Source organism: Haliaeetus leucocephalus, unplaced genomic scaffold (genome assembly GCF_000737465.1).
Source record: "Haliaeetus leucocephalus isolate CR32 unplaced genomic scaffold, Haliaeetus_leucocephalus-4.0 Scaffold162, whole genome shotgun sequence".
Classification (NCBI taxonomy): Eukaryota; Metazoa; Chordata; class Aves; order Accipitriformes; family Accipitridae; genus Haliaeetus; species Haliaeetus leucocephalus.
The window spans coordinates 14922903-14933357 of NW_010972598.1; positions in this window are offsets into that span (position 1 = coordinate 14922903).

Below are 10455 nucleotides of genomic sequence, written 5' to 3' on the forward strand. Positions count from 1 at the left end.
CCAAATACATCTTGCTGGGGTTGCCTCTCTTCTTTCCTCCTCTTGGTTTTTTGGGTGTTGACTTGTGTGTTTGCAAGCCTGTGTCCGAAGATATTGTTTGGTTCTGAGCAATTAAAAGCTCATTAGGGGATGTGCCTCACCTTGGCTCATTGCGGTGATGTTGGAGGGGTGGAGGGGAAACAGCATGGAGCTGGTGGGAGGATGCGGGGTCTTCTGGCTTTGCTGCAAGGGAAATTTAGGGATAATTTTGGGGGGTGTGAGGGGGATTTGGCATCTGGGCTCCATGCACATCTTCCCTGAACAGTTTGCAGCTTGATTCCTAGAAATCCAGCAATGGCACCACATGGTTTGAGTGTAGCAACCATCGCTTGGGATGAGTAGAAATGTTTTGGACATTAAGCCCAACAGAGTTTGCTCACTGCTGGCCGGCATCCTGCCTGGAGTGTGCCGGCCCTGAATTCCCATAGAAAACTCCTGGGTTAGTTAAGGCTTCCTGCAGTGTGATTGTTTCAGGGCTTTTTTTGGGTATGCCAAAAAACCACTGGTTATAAATAGTTGACTGGTGCAACTGAAGCCTGGGATTCCCTCCTTAAAAGCATTTCCTAAGGGCGTTTGAGAAATTGCCAAATTTTAGATGTGCTGGGTGTTGTCAGAACAAATGCTGTTATTTCCAGGCAGGTTGTGCTTTAATGTGCTTTGCTCTTAAAAGAGCAGGTACTTGGGTTTTTTCCAAAGGGAAGTAGTGCCGAGACGCTGTCCTTGGAGATCCTGGCTGCGGGATGTGGGACAGCAGAAATACCCGTAGGTGAACTTGCATTTTCCATCTAGCTTCTTTTAGGGTTGTAACGAATCCAAGAACTGAGACTGTGTCTTAGGGGGAAGCTTGTGGCCGGCGTGTTGGCAGAAAAATAGCTTTAAGCCACAGATTTCCTCCTCTGGGGGGGTGGTGGTGGGGGAAGGTAAAACAAACCTTGTGCTCTGGGAATCTTTATGGCTTGCATGTGAATTTACACCCCCTCTGTTGCAAAATCTTGCAGACGAAACGCAGCGGTGGCTTGTATGCTGCTGCGTCAGGGCAGGGCGATGGCAAAGGGGACCTGCCAGCACCTCCGTGCTACCCCGGGAGCACGCAGGCTTTGCCTCCTCTCCCTCGGTGCACGCTGCCGGAGGAAGGGCTTGATTAGATAATTGTATCATAAGCAGCTCCAACAACTGTCAGGATGGATAAAGCTCCTGAAGGCAAGAGATAGAAAAGACCTTAATTATTTCCATGGTTTTTGAACCTAGGAATAAGGCTACTGGGATGGGTAAGGATCGAAGGGAAGGCGGAAATGGCTGGAGGAGGGAGGCAGCGGGGGGCGGGGGATTAGGGGTTGATTTGTAGGCAGATAAAATCATCTTTTTATGTTTTTCCACTTAAAATTTGACTTCTGAGGAAGCACTGGTGGCGGATATTGCATTGATGTTCAGATCCCTTGGTGCCGCGCTGGGCTTTTGGGCCAGCAGAGCTGCTCTGTCCTTGGCCAAACCTGCCTTTTATTTCCTTTGCACACGATTGGTTTTTTTGTTGTTGTTTGTTTGTTTTTTAATTGGGTTCCTCCCTGTGGCTGCTGGTTTTCCTGCAACAGGTTAGTAATTTGTGCAATGAGTTCAAGCTGAGACTGGTGCTGGAAAAAATATATTTAGGGCAAAATATCATTGTAAAGGGAAATGACCGCTGGACCATCTGATCCAGCACCCATTCAGGATTAGCAGGGATGCTAGAATTAATGCCAGTCCTTATTTTTCTTTTGGAAAAGAGGCTTTTGTCATGCCAGGCACCTCGTACACTGAGCTGCCCTCGCAGCTGCACAGCGCTGAGCTCGGCGGCTGTGTTTTATCTGGCAAGGTTTGATTAGTGCTGACATAGACCACTTGCAGCTCTCATTTAGTAGCTGGAGTTTTCATCTGGCTGGTCATTAATGGCAATTAATACTCGCCCTGGGTACTGCATCTTTGATGGCAATTCCCCACAGATAAACCTCTGCTATTTAATGCTAAATAGTCGTTTTCTATCTAGAACCCATTTTTCTTCTTAGTGGGGATTTAGTCTCTGGCAATATAGCTAAACATATGTTTGGTGTGTTTGTCCAGAGGGTTATCAGGATTTGATGTCTCTTGGCTTATGCAAGAACTAGGGATTTATAAAGCCTTCAGTGTTTTTATTATTCAAAAGCCTGAATAGAGGTGGCAGCTCTTGGTATGGGCACTATCAATCTGTACTGGGTTGCAATGGGGAATGCTGATGGAAAGGCTACTTGGGTGACTCATTTAGTGTTTGGCATTTCTGCCTTGGATAGTAAATGTTTCTGAAGCTCTGTCTGCAAGTTATTTAGTCCGTATTTTCCCAGCTGCTCTGAGCTCGGCCGCGTGAGGTCTGTACTTGCATCGATCAAGTGAGCACCGTCAACTGCCGCGGGGATACAGAGCAGTGAAGCTATTGCTAAAGCAGCTGGTGCAATTGTTTTGGGGTGTAAGAGGGAAAAAAAAGTCTTAAATGAAATGTAATTTAGTATTTTGAGGCTGAAATTCAGGTCTGGGTGATATTCAAGTGTTAAGGGGAGAAGTAAGGCTGCAGCACTTGGGACCACCTGCTCCCTATCTTTTAGGCATGGAAGGTGGAAGGGTTTGAGGGCAGCAGGACTGGCATCAATAGGATAAATAGCGCTTTTTTTTTGTCTGATTTCCTTGCTCATGCTTTATCCTCTAGCACAGACTCTGCAGCCTGTGTGAGCCCACCCAACCACCTCTGCAGAAAGGGAACGGAGACCGAGCGCGTCTCTCCTGCATGAACTTCAATCTGCAGTAGGAACTGGTGCCCTTTGGAGATCTGCTGCTAGCAAGCAACTGAATTAAACGTATTGATGCTGCGTACAAAAATGGTTTTCAAATAGCAAACTGGTGCAAATTTTCCCTCCCTGGAGCCAATGCAGGACAGAGGCTGCAGGAAGGTGACTTTCAAAGGAGTATGGCTATTTTTAGCAATAAGCTATTCAGTCTGAATTTCCTAATGCTTGGCCTGAAAATATCTTTGTAGCGTGACTGACGCTTCTAAGGAAGCAGCAACTGAGGGATTAAAAATATTTTATGCATTTACTGTAGAGAAGTTGGAGCTGGCTGTTAACCTATGCTCAGTGCATGGATGCTGGGCATCTGTGGATTCATGTGCTTTCTGCTCTCCTGAGGACGCATGCGGTGGTAACACAATGTAGTTGTTTATCTGAGGCTTGGGTACACACAAATGTGCCTTTTGGTGTCCTGTCAGAGCTTCCCACTTATTTTTGGGACTCCAAAACTTATGTGAGCGGCACTAAATAGGAATTAAAAGGCACTGAAAAATGACATGATCCTTTATTGTGCCTTTTTTTTTTTTCCTGCTCTGCTGTCTCTGAGCCTGTAACTGCCAGCGAAAGCAACATTTTAGAGGTGGAATAAATCTTATCCATTTATTTGGCCAACAGAGATTCTCTTATTTCCCCTGATTTATTTTTCTTTCCGCTTCCCCACACACAGATGTTATGACACATTTCTGGCTGTAAGTCCTTTCTCTCACCAGGATATCAAATGAGTGGATCTTGCTGCTGCTTGGTGCAAAGAGGAGCTGTTGGGAGCTGGTATCCCCTGGCTTTGTGCTGGCTTTTAACAACGTGTGTGGAGAGAAACAGCAACTTTGGCAGAACAGCATCACACCAAGATTATGATCTTGAGATGAGGTGGTGGCCAGTAATGCCTACGGGTCTGTGGCATACAGAGATTTTTGGGTCTGCAGGTAAAGTCTGGCTTATTTGATGTATAAGCATTTCACAATTGCAACTTGTACCAAAATATATCTGTCCTACTCGTGGCCAGGTGTCATGGTTTAATCCCAGCCAGCAACTAAGCACCAGGCAGCCACTCACTCACTCCCCCCCTCCTCAGTGGGATGGGGAAGAGAATCGGGGGGGGAGTAAAACTTGTGGGTTGAGATAAGAACAGTTTAATAGGACAGAAAGGAATAAAATAACAATGATAATAATAACAATAAAATGACAAGAATAATAATAAAAGATTGGAATATACAAAACAAGTGATGCACAATGCAATTGCTCACCACTTGCCGACGGATGCCCAGTTAGTTCCCAAGCAGTGATCTGCATCCCCCAGGCAAACTCCTCCCAGTTGATACACTGGACATGATATCACATGGTATGGAATACCCCTTTGGCCAGTTTGGGTCAGCTCTCCTGGCTGTGTCCCCTCCCAATTCCTTGTGGCCCTCCAGCCTTCTTGCTGGCTGGGTGTGAGAAGCTGAAAAATCCTTGACTTGGTCTAAATGCTACTTAGCAACAACTGAAAACACCAGTGTGTTATCAGCATTATTCTCACACTGAACACAAACCACAACAGTATACCAGCTACTAGAAAGAAAATTAACTCTATCCCAGCCCAAACCAGGACACCAGGATTGTTTTCTACTGTGAGATGATGGCTTTTCTCTCCCTGGTGTGGTTGAGCAGGGTGTTTAATGCTGCAGTTGCAGAGGATTAAGGTTGCTTTCCGTGTTGCTGGGATGGAAGTTTTGGCTTTTGGCTCTTTAGGACAACTTGGCAAAGGGACTGGCTTTTTCCCTATTAGTTGTTCTTGCTTTTGGTGGCTTCAGATGCTCCTCCAAGGTGTGTTAAAGGATGTAGTGCCGGCTACAAGTGGGACCTGAACCTGGGAGGAATCTGTAGTGGGAGGTGATAAGTTTTTCTGCACTTGTGTCCTGTGATGGCCTGAGGCATAAAAGCTTTTAAATACACCTAAGGAAGGTGTTTTTGGAGGAGAATAGTCAGCAATGGGTTTATTTCAGCCATTGAGTGGTTCTACTTTTGTTCTGAAGCTCCATAATGATTAATAACTCATTCAGATCTGGTTTTCCCTGCTCTCCATCCTTATGGCTGAATTAACATCATCACCATTGTGTCCAAGACATGAGGCTCAGCTCCAGAACATGGAAAGACCTAAAAAGACTCTTTTTAAGCTGTGTAAGGGGCATTTCTTCTTCTGGGTCTCAAGTGGCTAGGAAATGGCTAAGCCTGGGAGACTTTTAGGTAGAGGGAGTGATTAAAGCAGAGCTGTGTTTACTACAGGAACATAAATGGATTTACTCTATAATTATAGCCCACGGGGCTGTGCATCACCTCTGTCAAACATACTGCTTCCTTGAGACCCTATAGAGGAAAATCCAGCCCTGATGCCCTGGGTGTGTGGAACACCATTAAATGGGCAAATCACTGGTCTCTGCTCGACCCAACCTCCTGCTCCAGCATGTGTTTTTTTTCAAGAGGGAATAGGCCAATTTCCACATTTTTCTTTGAGGAGCTCAGCAAGCGAGGACAAGCTTTTCTGGGTGTGCATAGGTAGTGATTTTTTTTTTTTTAATTTCTACTATAGGTTCTTGCTCTCACTATATAGTATCCTGTATCATCAATGGTGGCTTTGGGCAGCAAGTCCTTATTGCTAATGCTGGACACTAATACTGAGCTACCTGCATCCCTGATATATTCAGGAGGGTATTTTTCAGGTCCCGAGTTTCTTGAAGGCCTGGGAAGGAGAGCAGGATTGTATGGCTGGGCTGAGCAATGCTTTTACTTCTCATCAGGGCTGTAAATCAGGCTTGTGTGGTAGCAGAAAAACCAGAAGCTGGTCTGACGTTTGAGCCAGAGGCTCAAAATTGAGGGTTTTTGTTGCATTAGAGGCTTTGGTTTTCTCTATTGCTGTATGATGGAGTGTGTTGGTCGAGGCTTGGTCATGTGTTGGTGGGAAAGAGTTTGGAAAGAGCCTGTATGTCTCCTTACAAGCCATGGCCTTGGTGAATTTTTTCCAATTCCCAGGCTATACATTAGCAATTTAACCATGCATCGAGCATCTGAGTTGTAAAATATCTCTGCAATATCTGCTGTGACTCACTGCAGAAAGATGCAGCTCCCTCTGCAATGCTGGTTGATGTCAGTCGGATCTATTCTACCCATCATGACAGTGCAGTCGGATCCTGCCGCAGAGTTTTTGCTGGAAAAAGCTGAGCAAATCACTTGAGGAATGTTTGCTGGAGATAAAATTATGTCTAGTTGATTGTGGTGGCTCCCGTTCTGGGCAAATCATAACAAGCTTGGGGACTTCCAAGAAGTTTTTGATTTTAAAAAAGAAAATATGCACAATTAAGGCGTAAGGGGGGAATGAACGAAGAAAATATATGCTCAGAATAATTTGTGGATAATTAAACCCATCTGACTCCTTGAAAATGGAGGGGGAAGGTTGTTTTTTCCCCAAGGTGCTGGATAATTTCTGCAGCGCCATGGCTTTATTATTTAGCATATTTAGCCAGGTATCTTGTGGCAATGGATTAAATATCCCTGGCAGAGACTAAATCTTAGTACAGGATTAAGAAATGGGTATAAGAGGGAAATTGCAGTACCTCCATCCACATTTCCCAGGCGGAGACATGGGTCTGGACCCCACGCAGGCCGCAAGGTCGAGGTCCAAAGGGGTTATTTTTAGTTTTTAGTTATTTTTAGTGTTGGGAAACCATGCAATGAGTTTGTTATTTGCTGTGGGTTAATTAGCAAGGCTTCTTAATGGAGAACGCTGCAGTGACTCAGTGTTTTGGGAAGAGTCTTTGGGGCTGTGGCTTCCCAGTGGGTTTTACTCAGTGCCCCAGGGAGCATAGCTTGCATAGAAAATGGAATAAAAAGCCTGTTTTCCTGAATTTTATGAAGTCATAAATAATCTTTTTTGTTTAAAAAAAAAAAAGACAAGAAAAAGCAAAGCTGCCAACTATGAGCTACAACTTAATCTTTGTTTTGCAATTATAACTTCTCTGCTGGCAAAACCTGATTTCTTGGGGCTATAAGCCCAGTGGTGTCTTTACTCTTCGGCATGTGCTAGCCCAAATTATAAGCGATACTTTGCTGAAGCGGTATCTGTCAGATGTCCCACCATGTCTGTGTGGGTTGTTTGGTTTTTTAACCCAACTGAGCTCTGTGAGTTTGCATCCACCTGCATGGCTCCAGCACTGAGGCTCAGTAGAGAAAGTGGCCAGCAAAGAGACACCAAGACAGTTAAAAAGTGGGGGAATGGGGGGGGGGGAAGAAGTGACCCCAGTGAACAGGACCTTTGGGAGCTGCAAGGAAGGAGACGGAAACTCTGGGCGCACACGAACCTTGCAAATACCCAGTGGAAGGTAATGCTGTCCCACCTTGTCTAATTAAATTGCAGGGCTTTGAGCTGCAGAGGCTGCAGTATCAGTCGCTTCCCAAGGGGATAATAATGCAGGTTTGTGGAGGACCGCTCTGTCCCATGCTACTAGAAGTGATGCTCCGCAGACCGATGCTGATCCAGGAAGATGCTCGAGTGCGATTGAACCGCAGGAGCGAGCGACTCCTCTTCTCCACGGCACTTTTTCCACCAGCGTGGGCACGGCAGCTGCAGTGCGATGCCAAGCCTGGCACCTCCAAGCCCCACTCCCTATCCTCCTCATGGAACCAGAGTGTTCTACAAATCAGAAAATTGCACATTAATGCTTTGGTTTTATTCCTGCTCATCATCTTCCAGCATTGCTTGCTTATTATCTTAACTCCTTGGAGCAATTTCTCCTCCCGCCCCCTTGCTGCTCACTTTGTTCTTTATAGCTGCCACGCTCACAGTCGTAGCGAACCAGCTGTGCCGTGGTTTACAGTGGTACAGTTAATATTTTCCACTTTAATCACTGCCTGCCTGGGGAAAAAAAACAAACAAAAATACAGACCAAGCTGTCATTTGACTAAAGCAATTGCACTGCGGAAACTCTTTTCATTTGTTGCTGTGGTTTTTAAACAAGTTGGCACTTTCAGTTGCCACAGGAGGGGGTAATGAAGCTGAGGGAAGTGCATAATGTGGGATCTGGTGCTTAAATATAGCTTGGACTTGGTGTGCAACACGTAGGGTTTAATTTGGAAACTGGCAGCTCAGTTTATTCATGGCCCAATAAAGAGAAGCAACTCCTGCGTGTGGCTCAAGCATTGGATGTGAAAAGCATTTGGCTAATTTTTTTCCAGCAGGATAGGTGGGGAGTTGGAAAGCCCTGGGAGAAGGAGGAGCTGGGACTTGCTCTTGTCCATGAAGATGGAAAAAAAAAAAAACTAGCCCCAACAATATATCCAGGGAGAAAAATCATGAGAAGATAAGCTCCTGTGCTTTTAAATAAGGAATTCTTACTAGTGAGGAGTTTTACAACAACAGAAATAACAATGCTGAAAAGCACAGGCAAAAGCGGTCAAATAAAGCCTTAGAAATCCAACATCAAAGCTTGCAAATGGGGTTAAGATTAGCACAAGGATTTGCTAATGAAGTTGTAGGGACAAGTAAAACTTCTGCTTTCTGCGGCTCTGGTATGACAGGGAGTAAAACCAAACTCCGCATCAGCAAGAGAGGTGTAATGTGGTTTGGCAGCTGGGAGATGAGAAAGGAGTTTGCTGTTTAAACCCATTTTGCTGTTCAGCTGCAAAACTTTTCCTCATGTAGGATGTTCAGCGTTGCTCGCTTGCAAAGGGCGTGCAGATGAGAACTGCAGCAGCATTGCTTTTCATGCAATTAAATGTTAAATTAGTTGGCAGGAACCATAATTTGGGTGCTCTCGTGTCTGTCTGAAGAAGGCTGGAGTGGTGGTGTGCGGCTATTTCCCTGGCTCGGAGAGGATAGCATGGATCCTATCCCTGCAGCGTGCCCACGTGGGCAGCCTGGAGCTTGCCTGGGCTGAAGTGCTAAACCCTAAATTAGCACTTTCCAGTCCTAACTCGGTTCTAGGGAATTGCAGCAGGATCCTATGAAAAGCCTCACTAATTAACGCCAAGGGCATCATTAAGGCAAAGAACGAAGACACTGAAGCAGCAAATACTGGCTGTTCCCTTGGCACTTCCAGCTGCAAGCTGGCCATTCCCATCCCATTTAAATGAGTTTTGGGGCTTCAAGGGAGTTTTTTGGCTGACGCAGTCCTAGGTACAGCTAAAGGACCCCAGGCTGCCCAGCCTGGGCCAAGGGTTGGAGCTGGGGCTGGGTAAGGAGCAGGCAGCGTGCAGCAGCCGCTTCCATCTGGCAGCTTAGCAAAATCACTGCGTGGATCTCCACCAGGCCCCACATCTAGTTTTTTGACCATAAAACCTATCCCAAAAGCTCCCCAAACCCCTTTTCACCCTCTGGCTGCTTACATGGGGCTCACATCTGCTTGTGCGTGGGACTCCCCTTGCACGGGGGCAGCTGGGTCCCCTCCTTACCCCAAAGCACCAACAAATCCTGCTTAAGGTCCTCTCCATGCTCTTCTGCAGGGGGGCAAAATTTCATTTGCAAAGGTAAAGCTGGCAAAGTTGAGTGGCAGTCAGGTGCCTGGGCTCGTCAAGCTTGCTGTGCCAATGATTTGCAATTAATATGCTGGGGAGCCTTGCTTGGGGGAAGAAGTAGCATCTTTATTGAAGGCGCTTGGTATGCCAGCTGCATGCAGAGCCAACCGAAGCAACACCGAGAGCACATTAATAGCACGGCTTGGTCCTTCGGAGAGCTTTGCATGTTTTCCTGCAGCCTCGTTTTTTTGTTTTACTGGATTATTATAGGAAACTTTCTGCCTGTAAAGCCTGGGGTGATTTGTGGGGTGGGAAGGGGATCCCCATTCTCTGGGTATTGGAGGGGGACAGGGGTCTGCCAGTGGAAAATCTCCTTTCAGCAGCAGTGTTGCCCCCTCAAATGGCTGCAAACCCCCAAATTTTGGCTGCTGGTTGACATCCAGTGGTTTGAATGGGCTCTGTTGGTTCTGAGCATTAAATGCTGGCTGAGTCATTTCTTCCTGCAGTTAATGATTGCCGGGGCCTAATGCTGCCAGAAGCAGTGTTGTGTTAATGATTAAAACCCCCTAAATAAGGGCTTGCTTATTCCCTGTGTGCAAAGCTGCTCTATGACCTTCCCCCAGCTCCAGCAGCATTCCCAGAGGAGGGAATAAATATTTGGGAATAAACCCCACCCTATTCCCATTGCCCTTCCTGGTCCCTCCATACCCTGGGAGCATTGCACCAGAGCGACGTTAAACAGAGCAAAGTTTCAAGTGCTGTTTAAATTTGGACCGCAGAATTTATTCAATGCAATGTTAAGCTTTCTAAAAGCTACGCCTGCCTCTCCCTGGTGTCCAGCAGGGCTTGTGCATTACCTATCCATTACGGTAATATTAGTATAAATAAATGGATGATTTAAGGTTCGCTCTTGTCTACTCATCTCTGAGTGCATCTCTACAGAGCCAAGCAGCAAACCATTTGTCCACATTTGTGCCACCAGAAGACCACTTATTCTTTATCATCTCTTGCAGAAAGGAAAGCACTCTATAAAATTTTATACGCTTGGGAAAAAACCCAAAAAAGTAAAATTTAAAGATCTCTG